The sequence below is a fragment of the Pseudorasbora parva genome, chromosome 6 (assembly GCF_024679245.1).
Source record: "Pseudorasbora parva isolate DD20220531a chromosome 6, ASM2467924v1, whole genome shotgun sequence".
Classification (NCBI taxonomy): Eukaryota; Metazoa; Chordata; class Actinopteri; order Cypriniformes; family Gobionidae; genus Pseudorasbora; species Pseudorasbora parva.
This window is the reverse complement of record NC_090177.1, coordinates 16,477,303-16,489,595: the sequence shown is the minus strand read 5'-3', so window position 1 is coordinate 16,489,595 and position 12,293 is coordinate 16,477,303.

Sequence of the window (12,293 nt, the reverse complement as noted above, 5' to 3'; positions counted from 1 at the left end):
TTATGGTTTACATGTTATGAAAACCCCAAACTCAAAATCTCAAAAAATTACAATATTACATGAAATCCAAAAATAAAAAAAATTGTCGGTATTATGCATATCAGTACTTGGTTTGAGCCCCTTTTAATTACCTCAGTGTGGGGTGGCATGGATGCTGTCAGCCTGTGGCGCTGCCGAGGTGTTCGAAGACCATGATGCTTCAATAGTGGCCTTCAGCTCTTCTGCATTGTTCAGTCTCATGTCTCTCATCTTTCTCTTGGCAATGCCCCATAGATTCTCCATGGGGTTCAGGTCAGGTGAGTTTGCTGGCCAATCAAGCACAGTAATCCCATGGTCATTGAATCAGGTTTTGGTCCTTTTTGGTAGTGTGGCCAGGTGCCAAGTCCTGCTGGAAAATAAAGTCAGCATCTTCATAAAGCTTGTCTGCTGAAGGAAGCATGAAGTGCTCTAAAATGTCACGGTAGACTGGTGCTTCACACTGGACTTCAAAGCATCTTGGACTGTGTGCCTCCCCATTCTTCCTTTGAGACTCTGAGTCCTTGGTTTCCAAATGAGATGCAAAATTTGCAAGAAGACTGGTCCACTGAGCAACAGACCAGTTCTTTATTTCTTTAGCCCAGGAAAGACGCTGCTGACCATGACCAGACGCCCATGTCCAGGATCCGTCCGTGTGTGATGGCTGTTGATGCAGTAAATTCAGCCCCAATCCACTCCTTGTGAAGCTCCCCCACACATTTGAATGGCCTTTTCCTTACAATCCTCTCCAGGCATGTCATCCCTGCTGCTTGTGGACCTTTTTCTTCCACACCTTTCCCTTCCACTTAACTTTCTATTAATGTGCTTCGATACAGCACTTTAAGGAAATCCAACTTCTTTTGCAATTCCCTTTTGAGGATTCCCTTCCTTGTGGAGGTTGTCAATGATGGTTTTCTGCAACTGTCAGGTCAGCAGTCGTCCTCATGACTGCGAATTTTACTGAACGAGACTGAGAGACCATTTGAAATTCTCAAGAACCCTTTGCAGATGCTTTGGATTAATTGATTAGAGTGTGAAAACTGAGCCTACAATACTAAACCTTTTCACAATATGTTCTAATTTTAAATCATAAACTGTAAACCATAATCATCAAAAATATAACAAATAAAGGCTTCAAACACCTCACTTTGCATGTAATGAGTCTATGGAAAATATACCAGTTTCACCTGATCTTTTCCATGACATGAGATGCACCTGTATATGTAACACAACTAGTAATGTAACTAGTAATGAACAGTACATGTAATTTAATGCATGAATAGAACTATCATGACAAAATAAAGGGCATCTTTCCAGTTACATTTCCCCTCTTAATCTAAAAAATGAATATGTCATATGCCTAATATATAAGTAAAGCGTATAGTCATCATTATTACACCAGAGGGCGACATTTTTCCAATAAAAAAATCACATCAGTTAACATTCTTAATCCATGATGCAAGTGTCATGATTTTCACTATGCTGGGTGCTTGGATCCTGAACACAACATGAGAAGAGCTTTAGACTCATCCAAGTTGCTCTTAAAGTATTTTGCTTTTAATTTCTTGTCATGCCTCCGGAGATTTTTTGAGGGAGAGATGGATTATCCAACATTTTATAGCTAAAAAATAATGATATCTGTAGGCCTAGGCATTTAACAACAATACACACGCACACACCATGCATATTTAGTAATAAATGTAGTGCCACAATGTAGAGACACAAACAGTTATATAATTACTGAAGACTGGAATGTTCAGAGTTGAGCTGAGATGACGCTTGACTTGGAAGTGTTATGGAGAAAAGGAAATGAAGTCGTTTAAATGTGCATTGCATCATAGTGGAAAGAAAGAGACATGTTTTTCAGATTCTGCATGGTCTTCATCAGACGTTGTGGCCTTGAAAAGACAAATGAAGACTCCCCCGTGAAGAGAGTTTAAACATCTCACAGAGAACAATAGTTTTATTCATTGTCCTGATCCTTCTTGAAGCCATTTTTTTTATATAATGGCAACATGTTTTTGATTCTTCTTTGCTTTAAGTACACTAGTATCTTGGATGCATACTAATTTAATAAACAAGCTAAAAAAAATAATAATAATTTTGATGTTAATAGGGGAAGTATGTTAACATTAATAAAAGAATGAGTTTTAGAATAAAAATGTTTATGTAATGTACCTGGAATTGTAAAATAATAATAATAATAATAATAATAATAATAATAATAATAATAATAATAATAATAATAATAATAATAATTGCAAGCGGACATTATGGTGCCAAGACCTTCAAATGGTTCTATAGGTTCAAAAAGAATTTAAAATACTTTGGTTTTAAAACTTTAAAAGTATCTCCAAAAAGCAAAGTATTCTTTCTTCAGGATGTTTAATGTGATCCGCATAATGAGATCAATGGGTTTAAGAAGTAGCTAAAACACTTTGGTTTTTAAAGTTACTTTATATGTCTGACCCATGGGGTTGTGGGTTTGAGTCCTGTGTAGTATAAAATTGTGTGAGAGCTGATTATATTGCAATGTTGAAAACACACTAGTTGAAGTAAAATGATTTCTTTAAATCCAGTGATCAAATGCTGTGTGTCTCAGTTTTCAGTAATAGATGACTAGTGGCTGGTCAGTGTGTGCATTTCTACAAACCTGAAGACCTTCATCTATTTATATATAAATGACAAACATCAGCTTTAATAAGTACATTGATTCTAAGCATGTACAGAATAATTCTCAGTTCTTCTGATATCAATATGTAAATATGCTGTGTTGAGCCATCATGCGCATGTTCCAGAAAACAGGTGCAATCTTTGCACATGTGGGAAAATGTGATCGCATACTTGACCCTCCGAGCTGCAGTAAAAAGTTATGATCCAGTATTATTCTTAAATCAGAGGACTATTTCTCGCTCATGTGTCTGGGTTATACAGGCCTATCCACACCCAAGCTCACAAAACCCCCTCATCACAGGCTCCTTCAAACGACCTTAATCAGGAATGAACTTCACGAGGCAATTACTGTAAAGCTGCTGATTGCATACTTAGAAATAAATGAATGCTTGTGAAACTGTGGCTTCCATCATTGGCAACTTGACACTGTGTGTATGTGTTGTTTTTGTATTTGTGCATGTGTTAGCATCGCTAATAAAACTAAGCAGTATCATATTTTACACATGATGAAATTAACCCCCCAGGCGCGGCCACCAGGTGTCAGAGAGTGTGTGTCTGCTGAGAGATCACTCTGGCTTGAACGGCTTGGTATGTGTGTAGTTTCAAATTTGTTATGGACACACCCTTTAGGTCAGATGTAGGAGCAGCACATGACTGTGCCAAACTCTCACGCAAAGATGGATGGAAATGTGCACACTCCTTACATGCCTAAGCAGCAATATCCTGGGCGCCACTTTGCCGTCATGTCCTCATCCAGAGAAACATTTTATTGTTCAAGGGTTTCTTTTTGCTGCTTAAAGGGTTAGTTCACCCAAAAAATGAAATTTCTTTCATTAATGACTCACCCCAATGTCTTTACACACCTGTAACACCTCTGTTCATCCTCGGAACACAGTTTAAGATATTTTAGATTTAGTCCGAAGCCTTTCTGTCCTTTGAATGTTAGTGTATGCCCACTTGCTGTCCACGTCCAGAAGGTAATGAAAACATCATCAAAGTAGTCCATATGTGACATCAGTTGGTTAGTTAGACTCTTTTGAAGCGTCGACAATACATTTTTGTCCAAAAATAACGACTTTATTCAGCATTGTCTTCTCTTCTGCTTTTGTTTTCAAACCTCAAATAAAGAATCAAACAGTCGCGAATCAGCAGATTGATTTGTGATTCACATCGCCAATGTCACGTGATTTCAGCAGTTTGCCAGTTTGACACGCGATCCAAAACTTGAATAATGACCGTTTGATTCTTTATTTGAATAAAGTCATATTTTTTGTTGCCAACTGATGTCACATATGGACTATTTTGATGATGTTCTCATTATGTTCTGGACGTAGACATTAATGAAAGAAAATTTCCTTTTTGGGTGAACTAACCCTTTAAAGCAATTTTCAAAAGGTGACATTTCTGTCATTAATTCTGTCCTTCCAAACCTGTAAGACCTTCGTTCATCTTCAAAACACAAATTAAGATATCTTTGATAAAACTCAAGAGCTCTCTCACCCCACCATATAGGCAGCAATGTCATTGCAACTTTCAAGGTCCAGCAAGGTAGTAGAGACATTGTTAAAATAGTCCATGTGACTACAGTGGTTCAACCTTAATGTTATGAAGCAACGAAAATACCAATTTATTCTTGACTGTGTCAGTCTCCTACGCAGTTTATGCTGTAATCACAGTGCATGCGCTTCCGTGTTCTACAGCAGAATGCTGGCTTACCATTGGCCGACACTGTTAATGTGAGCACCGCAACGCATACCTGTGATGCTGACGCAGTAGCTAGCCAATGATTAGCCTGCATTCTGCCGTAGAACTCAGAAGCATTGCACTGTTGACAGACAAAAATAAATTGTTGAATAAAGTCATTATTTTTGTTTGTTTTTTTTTCGCACAAAAAGTATTCTCATCACTTCATAACGTTAAGGTTGAACCCCTGGAGTCACATGGACTATTTTAATGATGTTTTTACTACTTTTCTGGGCCTTGAAAGTTGCAATGACATGGCTTTCCATGAAGGGGTTAGAGAGCTCTCGGATTTCATAAAACATATCTTGTGTTCTGAAGATGAACAAAGGTTTTGCAGGTTTGTGACAACGTGAGGGTGAGTAAATGATGACAGAAGAATTGTCATTTCTAGGTGAACTATACCTTTAATATCAATTGACAGGTGCGAAAGCTCGACGGGCATAGCAACAGTAACTAAGCAGGGCGTGGCTTAGCAAAGGGTCAATGGCATAATGTTGATCACAGTTATTTCTTATAAAGCAAAAATATTGTTTACAGGGAGACATGTGGGAAGTGAATAGGCCAAATTCGTGAGAGCTAAAATACTCAATAGTTCTGCCACAATACAAAAAAAATTATATTTGTATTAATATGACAAATATAACAAAAGTTTATTAACTTTTTCTGTGTATTAAGCTATGCAACTTTATCACCATGACAATGCAATGGCATAAAACGACTGGGAAAAAAATATTTAAACAGCTTTACAGCTCAAACAATATGTGATTTTACAAAATTATAACCTTCACATCTGCTTTTAAATCCTCCAAAAATTTAAGTGTAAGTGCCATTGTCATTATTTATAAAGTGAGGGTCGAGTTAAAATGATTTATTCTCTCTCTTCTATCTAAATAACAGTGAAATCTGGAGGTCAGCCCATGTCCAGCAGCCTCCTCTGACCCTCCCTGTAAGGACACTTGCTGGCTGCCGTCAGTCACGTAAAGCGGTGGATTATGTGTCCTCTATAGTATCTGAGCACACCCTCTTGCCATAGGACATCGATGACAGTCTGTGTGTATTAATAACTGTTTGGTTTGTGATATATATACTGTCAACAAATAAAACCATTGAGAGTGTGAGATGTGTGTTTTAGGAGGATTTATGTGTTTAAAGTGCTCTATGCTGTTTGAGTGAAATTCTGTTCAGCTTTGTTGTCTGAATGCCTCTGACACAAACAGAACCACTTACCCACCATATTCTTCACTAAATAAATTAGAATTAGCAATTTGGATCATATACTTTTATTGCCTTATTTTGTGAAAAGGTGTTGATGAAATCAATTTTGGCCTGCAGGGACTGTTTCTTGTGCTTAAAAGTTTGTTATTTTGTGTGTAGAAACAAATTACCAGCCAAAGATGCTGCTATTCAATAGCAGTGTATCCTTTAGAATGGGGGAAGCCGTTAATTCGATACATTTCCTGCCCAGATCTGAAACAGCCAGATGTTTTCCTACCCCGAGAGATAAGGACCATGTCAACATGAAGCAGTCAAAATGCATGCATAAAGCAGGAAGTCGGTAAACATTCTTAAGCTCACTTATTCCTAATAGAAACCACCTGAGGGTTCAGCTTCTAATGGGGACAGAATGGTCACATGAAATGGGTTTCTGTATGTAAGAGCATGTGATCACGCAGGACATTTAGCCAGTATCTACTTTTATTACAATGTATTGACTTACAGTTAACCTGCAAATGCCTCAATCAGAAATATGTGATAATTGAAACAGACATCTCAAAATATAATATCAGGTGTAGAAATGCAATGAATACAATTCAAGCAATGTGCAATTAAACACAATGCATACTAGCCTAGAAATCTAGACGCACCCTAGCGGCAGCAAATTTAATCTGCCCGCGAGTGTCGTCTAGCAACTCTCAGTACCTAGAGAGCCATAGAAAAAGTTTTTCAACGGCTCTGTCAATACCCTTCTGAGCTGTATTCCCCTGTCTATGGTATTCCCCCAACTCTTGCCGGGCCAATCACATCGTGTATAGAGTCGGTGGGCGGGGCCATAATGACGACGGCCGAGTTGCGTTTGCGTGCTTCTAGTAAACACAGAAACTGGCGAACGGCTGTCTTTCGAATCAGCTCTGACCGCGATTCTGAAAGACTTGGAGTTAAGCTTTTATCTGAGAAAAGGACAAAGAACGGCAATGAAGTCATTCTTAAAAAGGGAAGATGTGTTCTGAGTTTTGCCGACGGCCGACCGGATAAGGCGAATGTTTAATCTATCAACAAGCTCTGTTTCACATTCGTTGCTCTGGTTGTTGTAGCGCTATCCTATCGCGTGCAGAGGGAGTTTGAAAGACAGCCGTTTATCCCGCCCCTCGGATTGAGCCCTGTCTATGGTGAGTTTCCAGACCAAACATCTTGATGTGGGTCTGGCTTGTCAGGCTAAATGCATACAATAATACAAATAAAATAAAAATCCATTAATATATTATTGTTTATTGAAATAATACATTAATTTAATATATGTATATATATCTATATATATATCTATATATATATATATATATATATATATATATATATATATATATATATATATATATATAAAATATATAATTAAAATATGGCTCCAGCATTCCTGCAGGAAAAGTATTTTGAAGAATGGATGAATGAACAGATGGATAATTAAAACAGGATGCCATTATATACATTAGGGAGCACTTATCAATAAACATTGATTCAATTATTATTTATTATCATAACTCGAATTAAATCTTGTTCATTCCAAAAATATTAAACTAGAGTCAGAGTTCAAATGTGAGGTGGTCTTCAATCAGACCAGAAAGTTGTACGAAAGACTATATGAACCAGAGATTGCTTTTGTGATATTTATGTGCATTTCAAGTGTTCTAGCCTAAACATATGAGGTAGAAGCACTTTGCACCCTTCATCCGTCCTCTATCTTTCTCTCCCTTAATTTGCCTTACTCTCTCTGTGACGACAACAGATTCTCCTGGGATTCTCCAACCTCCCCTCCCTTGACTGGTGTGGCCTGAACCCTGACACATAACATTCTTGGACTTCTCTCTATCCCTCAGCAAGGCTATCTAACCATCAGAGTGAGGCGAAGGAAAACTCGACAAACCTCACAGCTGCGACAACACACTCCTTCACAGGGCCAACAAGAGAAAACACCCTGCTGACTTGGGTGGGAGTGTGGATATATGTGTGTGAGTTTAATCTCTGACTTCTTGTTTCACAAACGCAGAAATAAAACTGTATTTTCTACTAGAAAAACAGATAAGATGAATACAATCAGAGTTATTTTAAAAAATGTCCTTGCTCTTCCAAGCTTTATAATGACAGTGAATGGGAGGCCAAAATTGTAAGTCCAAAAAGTGCATCCATGCATTATTTAAATAATTCACACAGCTCCGGGGGGTTAATAAAGGCCTTCTGAAGTGAATCGATGGGTTTGTGTAAGAAAAATATAAACTATTTCCATAATTTGAATACTGAAGGCAATCTATAGCGAAGGCTATATTTTACTTTATAAAGTTTTTTATAAAATATTTTTACAAAACACATCTCTTTGCTTCAAACAACTTTTATTATCTGCCCAAAGCCATAGATTACTTTTATAATGGATGGATGCACTTTTTTGGGCTTAAAATTGTGAGCTCCCATTCACCATTATTAAGCTTGATTCGCTTAAAGGTTTCATGAACTGGCTTTTAAAAAAATATACACTTGTCTGAGGTCAACTAATGACGTTTGTGTGGTTTTTACATTCAAAAACATCATAACTATAATAGGCTATTTTCTACACTGGTTTTGTAGAAACCATTTATAAATCGAGGGAATGAAATAGTAAATTGTGCACACAATTTACTATTTTGTTACCTCGATTTATAAATCGTGCGCACGTTTTACTAATTCGTTCCCTGGATTTATAAATCCTGCGCACGATTTAGCAAAGTGAGGAAATGAATTAGTAAATCATGCGCACGATTTATAAATTGAGGGAACGAAATAGTAAATCGTGTGCACAATTTAGCCTACTAGTTTTTTACTGCATGTCATGTGCGGGGCTCCTTAAAAAATAACAAAAACTTGCCATGTCATATCATGTTTTTTGAAATGTACTGGTGTACGCTTGGAGTACCATCTCCATATGGTAGGCCTACACGCTAAGTGACACAGTAGGCCTTTAGAATAGGATGCCACTGAAATAGGCTCTTTAATGAACGATTATTTAAGGTTAACTGTCCTAGTCATTCTTGTCAGATAAGCCATGATATATATGTATTTATTTCTGTCCTAAAGGAAGTTTGTTCCTGTTTTTTTGTTTGTATCAGACTCATTTGTCCGTGTTCTGCTTGTTTTGGTGGGCTGTTGTCACATGCCTGTCCTGTCTTGTGTGCACATGTGGGTTTTGTGTTGTCGAGCATTTGCTCCTGTCATTGTCAGTTCCCTCCCCCTTGTTATCTGATTAGTGTTTATTGGCCCCACCTGTGTTCCCTGATTCCCTTTTGATTTCTTCCCTTTATAAGCTCCTTGTGTTTGTCAATCTTGGTCGGATCGTTGTTATGTTATGTACTGTCTACGTATCCCGTTCCCCTGTGACTTCTACGTGGTATGTGTTTAGTTTCCATTTATGTATTTTCTAGTTTATGTTTTCCCCCTCGTGGGTTGTTGTTTTGAGTTTATGTTTTGTTTTTGTAAATAAATTATCATTTTTCTGCACTTGAGTCCTCGCACCACTTTTCCTTTATGTGTAACGTGACAGAACGATCCGACCAATGTCGAGGACTCAGCGGAAAAGGGTTTCGCCCCATCTACCTGCTCCTACGTTCTCGTGCCCCCACTATGAGCGCATCCTGAGGTTCCAGACCTTAGCATCCCTCCGCCAACATGGGACCGATCTGAGGAGGTTTGCGGTCAAGTTTCTTGAAGCGGCGGAGGGATTGAAGCTTAATGAGGGCCCTCTTAAGGACCTTTTCTTTTATGCGCTCGATGGGCCCATGGACTGGCTTTTTAGGAGCATGTATGATGGGGGAACTTTTGAGGCGATGGTGGAGGGTCTTGCTCGCCAGCAGGAACGAGTGGCCAAGGAGAGAAAGACAGTTCCGGTGGTCCCTATGCCGGTGGGTCGTGTTCCGGTGGATCGTGTTCCGGTGGTCCCTGTGCCGGTGGATCGTGTTCCGGTGGTCCCTGTGCCGGCGGATCGTGTTCCGGTGGTCCCAGTGCCGGCAGATCGTGTTCCGGTGGTCCCAGAGCCGGCGGATCGTGTTCCGGTGGTCCCAGAGCCGGCGGATCGTGTTCCGGTGGTCCCAGAGCCGGCGGATCGTGTTCCGGTGGTCCCAGAGCCGGCGGATCGTGTTCCGGTGGTCCCAGAGCCGGCGGATCGTGTTCCGGTGGTCCCAGAGCCGGCGGATCGTGTTCCGGTGGTCCCAGAGCCGGCGGATCGTGTTCCGGTGGTCCCTGTGCCGGCGGATCGTGTTCCGGTGGTCCCTGTGCCGGCGGATCGTGTTCCGGTGGTCCCTGTGCCGGCGGATCGTGTTCCGGTGGTCCCTGTGCCGGCGGATCGTGTTCCGGTGGTCCCTGTGCCGGTGGACGCCGCTGGGCAGGAGATGCCTCGCAGGCGTCCTGCTCTCACCGCGCCTCCCAGGCGTCCTGCTCTCACCGCGCCTCCCAGGCGTCCTGCTCTCACCGCGCCTCCCAGGCGTCCAGCTCTCACCGCGCCTCCCAGGCGTCCAGCTCTCACCGCGCCTCCCAGGCGTCCAGCTCTCACCGCGCCTCCCAGGCGTCCAGCTCTCACCGCGCCTCCCAGGCGTCCAGCTCTCACCGCGCCTCCCAGGCGTCCAGCTCTCACCGCGCCTCCCAGGCGTCCAGCTCTCACCGCGCCTCCCAGGCGTCCAGCTCTCACCGCGCCTCCCAGGCGTCCAGCTCTCACCGCGCCTCCCAGGCGTCCAGCTCTCACCGCGCCTCCCAGGCGTCCAGCTCTGCTCGCTCCTCCCTGGCGCCCTGCTCTTCCCGCGCCACCCCGGCACCCTGCTCTGACCGCGCCGCCCTGGGCGCCTGAACTTTGTGGGCCACCATGGCCTCCGGAAAATTTTGTTTTCCCCATTCCTCCCTTGTTGACCCCTCCCTTATTTGTTCCTTCCTTCTCTGTTTCCCCTGTCCCTCCCGTCCCACCCTGGTCCATCCCTCCCGTCCCACCCTGGTCCGTCCCTCCCGTCCCACCCTGGTCCGTCCCTCCCGTCCCTCCCTGGTCCGTCCCTCCCTGGTCCGTCCCTCCCTGGTCCGTCCCTCCCTGGTCTGTCCCTCCCGTCCCACCCTGGTCTGTCCCTCCCGTCCCACCCTGGTCTGTCCCTCCCGTCCCTCCCTGGTCTGTCCTGCCCGTCCCTAGTGGAGCGTCTGGTAGCCGCTCCTTAAGGAGGGGGTAATGTCACATGCCTGTCCTGTCTTGTGTGCACATGTGGGTTTTGTGTTGTCGAGCATTTGCTCCTGTCATTGTCAGTTCCCTCCCCCTTGTTATCTGATTAGTGTTTATTGGCCCCACCTGTGTTCCCTGATTCCCTTTTGATTTCTTCCCTTTATAAGCTCCTTGTGTTTGTCAATCTTGGTCGGATCGTTGTTATGTTATGTACTGTCTACGTATCCCGTTCCCCTGTGACTTCTACGTGGTATGTGTTTAGTTTCCATTTATGTATTTTCTAGTTTATGTTTTCCCCCTCGTGGGTTGTTGTTTTGAGTTTATGTTTTGTTTTTGTAAATAAATTATCATTTTTCTGCACTTGAGTCCTCGCACCACTTTTCCTTTATGTGTAACGTGACAGCTGTATAGGCCTACTGTGAGGTTATTGTGGGTCATTCCTGATTTAGAGCATATTTATCATGAAGGTGAGCTGCATTAGGGTAATGGGAATGGGTTTGTGTGGAACAAGTGCATCCTGTGATTATCTGAAGAGATTATGTATGACATAAGACTTACCATAGAGTCAAAATTAGTGGCTCCAGGCAGGACCATGTCAGGACAATATGACTTTGGCCGACCCCACACTGATGCAGGTTCCGCAGCAGACTTCTTCCCGACAGTCAAATTTGTGTTACTTCACTTTCACAACGTAATGCCGCTTTGACTGCCGGTAGAAGTCCTCTGCGTAGCTTGCAAACTCGCATAGCAGCCATAAAGGAGGCACTCACGAGCACCCTTCTTTAAGCTTAAATGATAAATGGGACACCCCACGGTCTTGTGGACTTAAAGGTTGAATTCACCCAAAAATGTAAATTAGATGTTTATCTGCTTACCCCCAGTGCATCCAACATGTAGGTGTGTTTGTTTCTTCAGTAGAATACAAATTAAGATTTTTAACTCTGTTGCTGTGCCAGTCATATAATGGTGTGAATGGGTAACAACTCTATGAGAGAAAAAAAAAAAAAATGCTCGTGACGACACACTGATGTCTTAAGGAACGGAACGATCGGTTTCTGTGAGAAACCGAACAGTATTTGTTATTTTTTTACCTCATATCCCGACGAGTCTCATCAAGTTTTCCCATCGGCTATTACTTCCATCTGGTAAGGTCAAACCGGTGCGGTCATATACCGATCAGCACAGGCATAATGAGGATTCTGTATATAAATTTATGATTGCGCCATATCAGATGAAAGTAATAGCGGATGGGAAAACTATATTAGACCGGGATATGAGGTAAAAAAAATAACATAAATACTGTTCGGTTGCTCACAGAACAGTTCATGTCTTAAGACATCAGTGTGTCGTCATGAGCAGCAGGGTTTTTGTGCACGTTGTCTAAGCATGCTTTTTTGTTTGTTTGTTTTTCTCTCATAGAGTTGTTACCCAT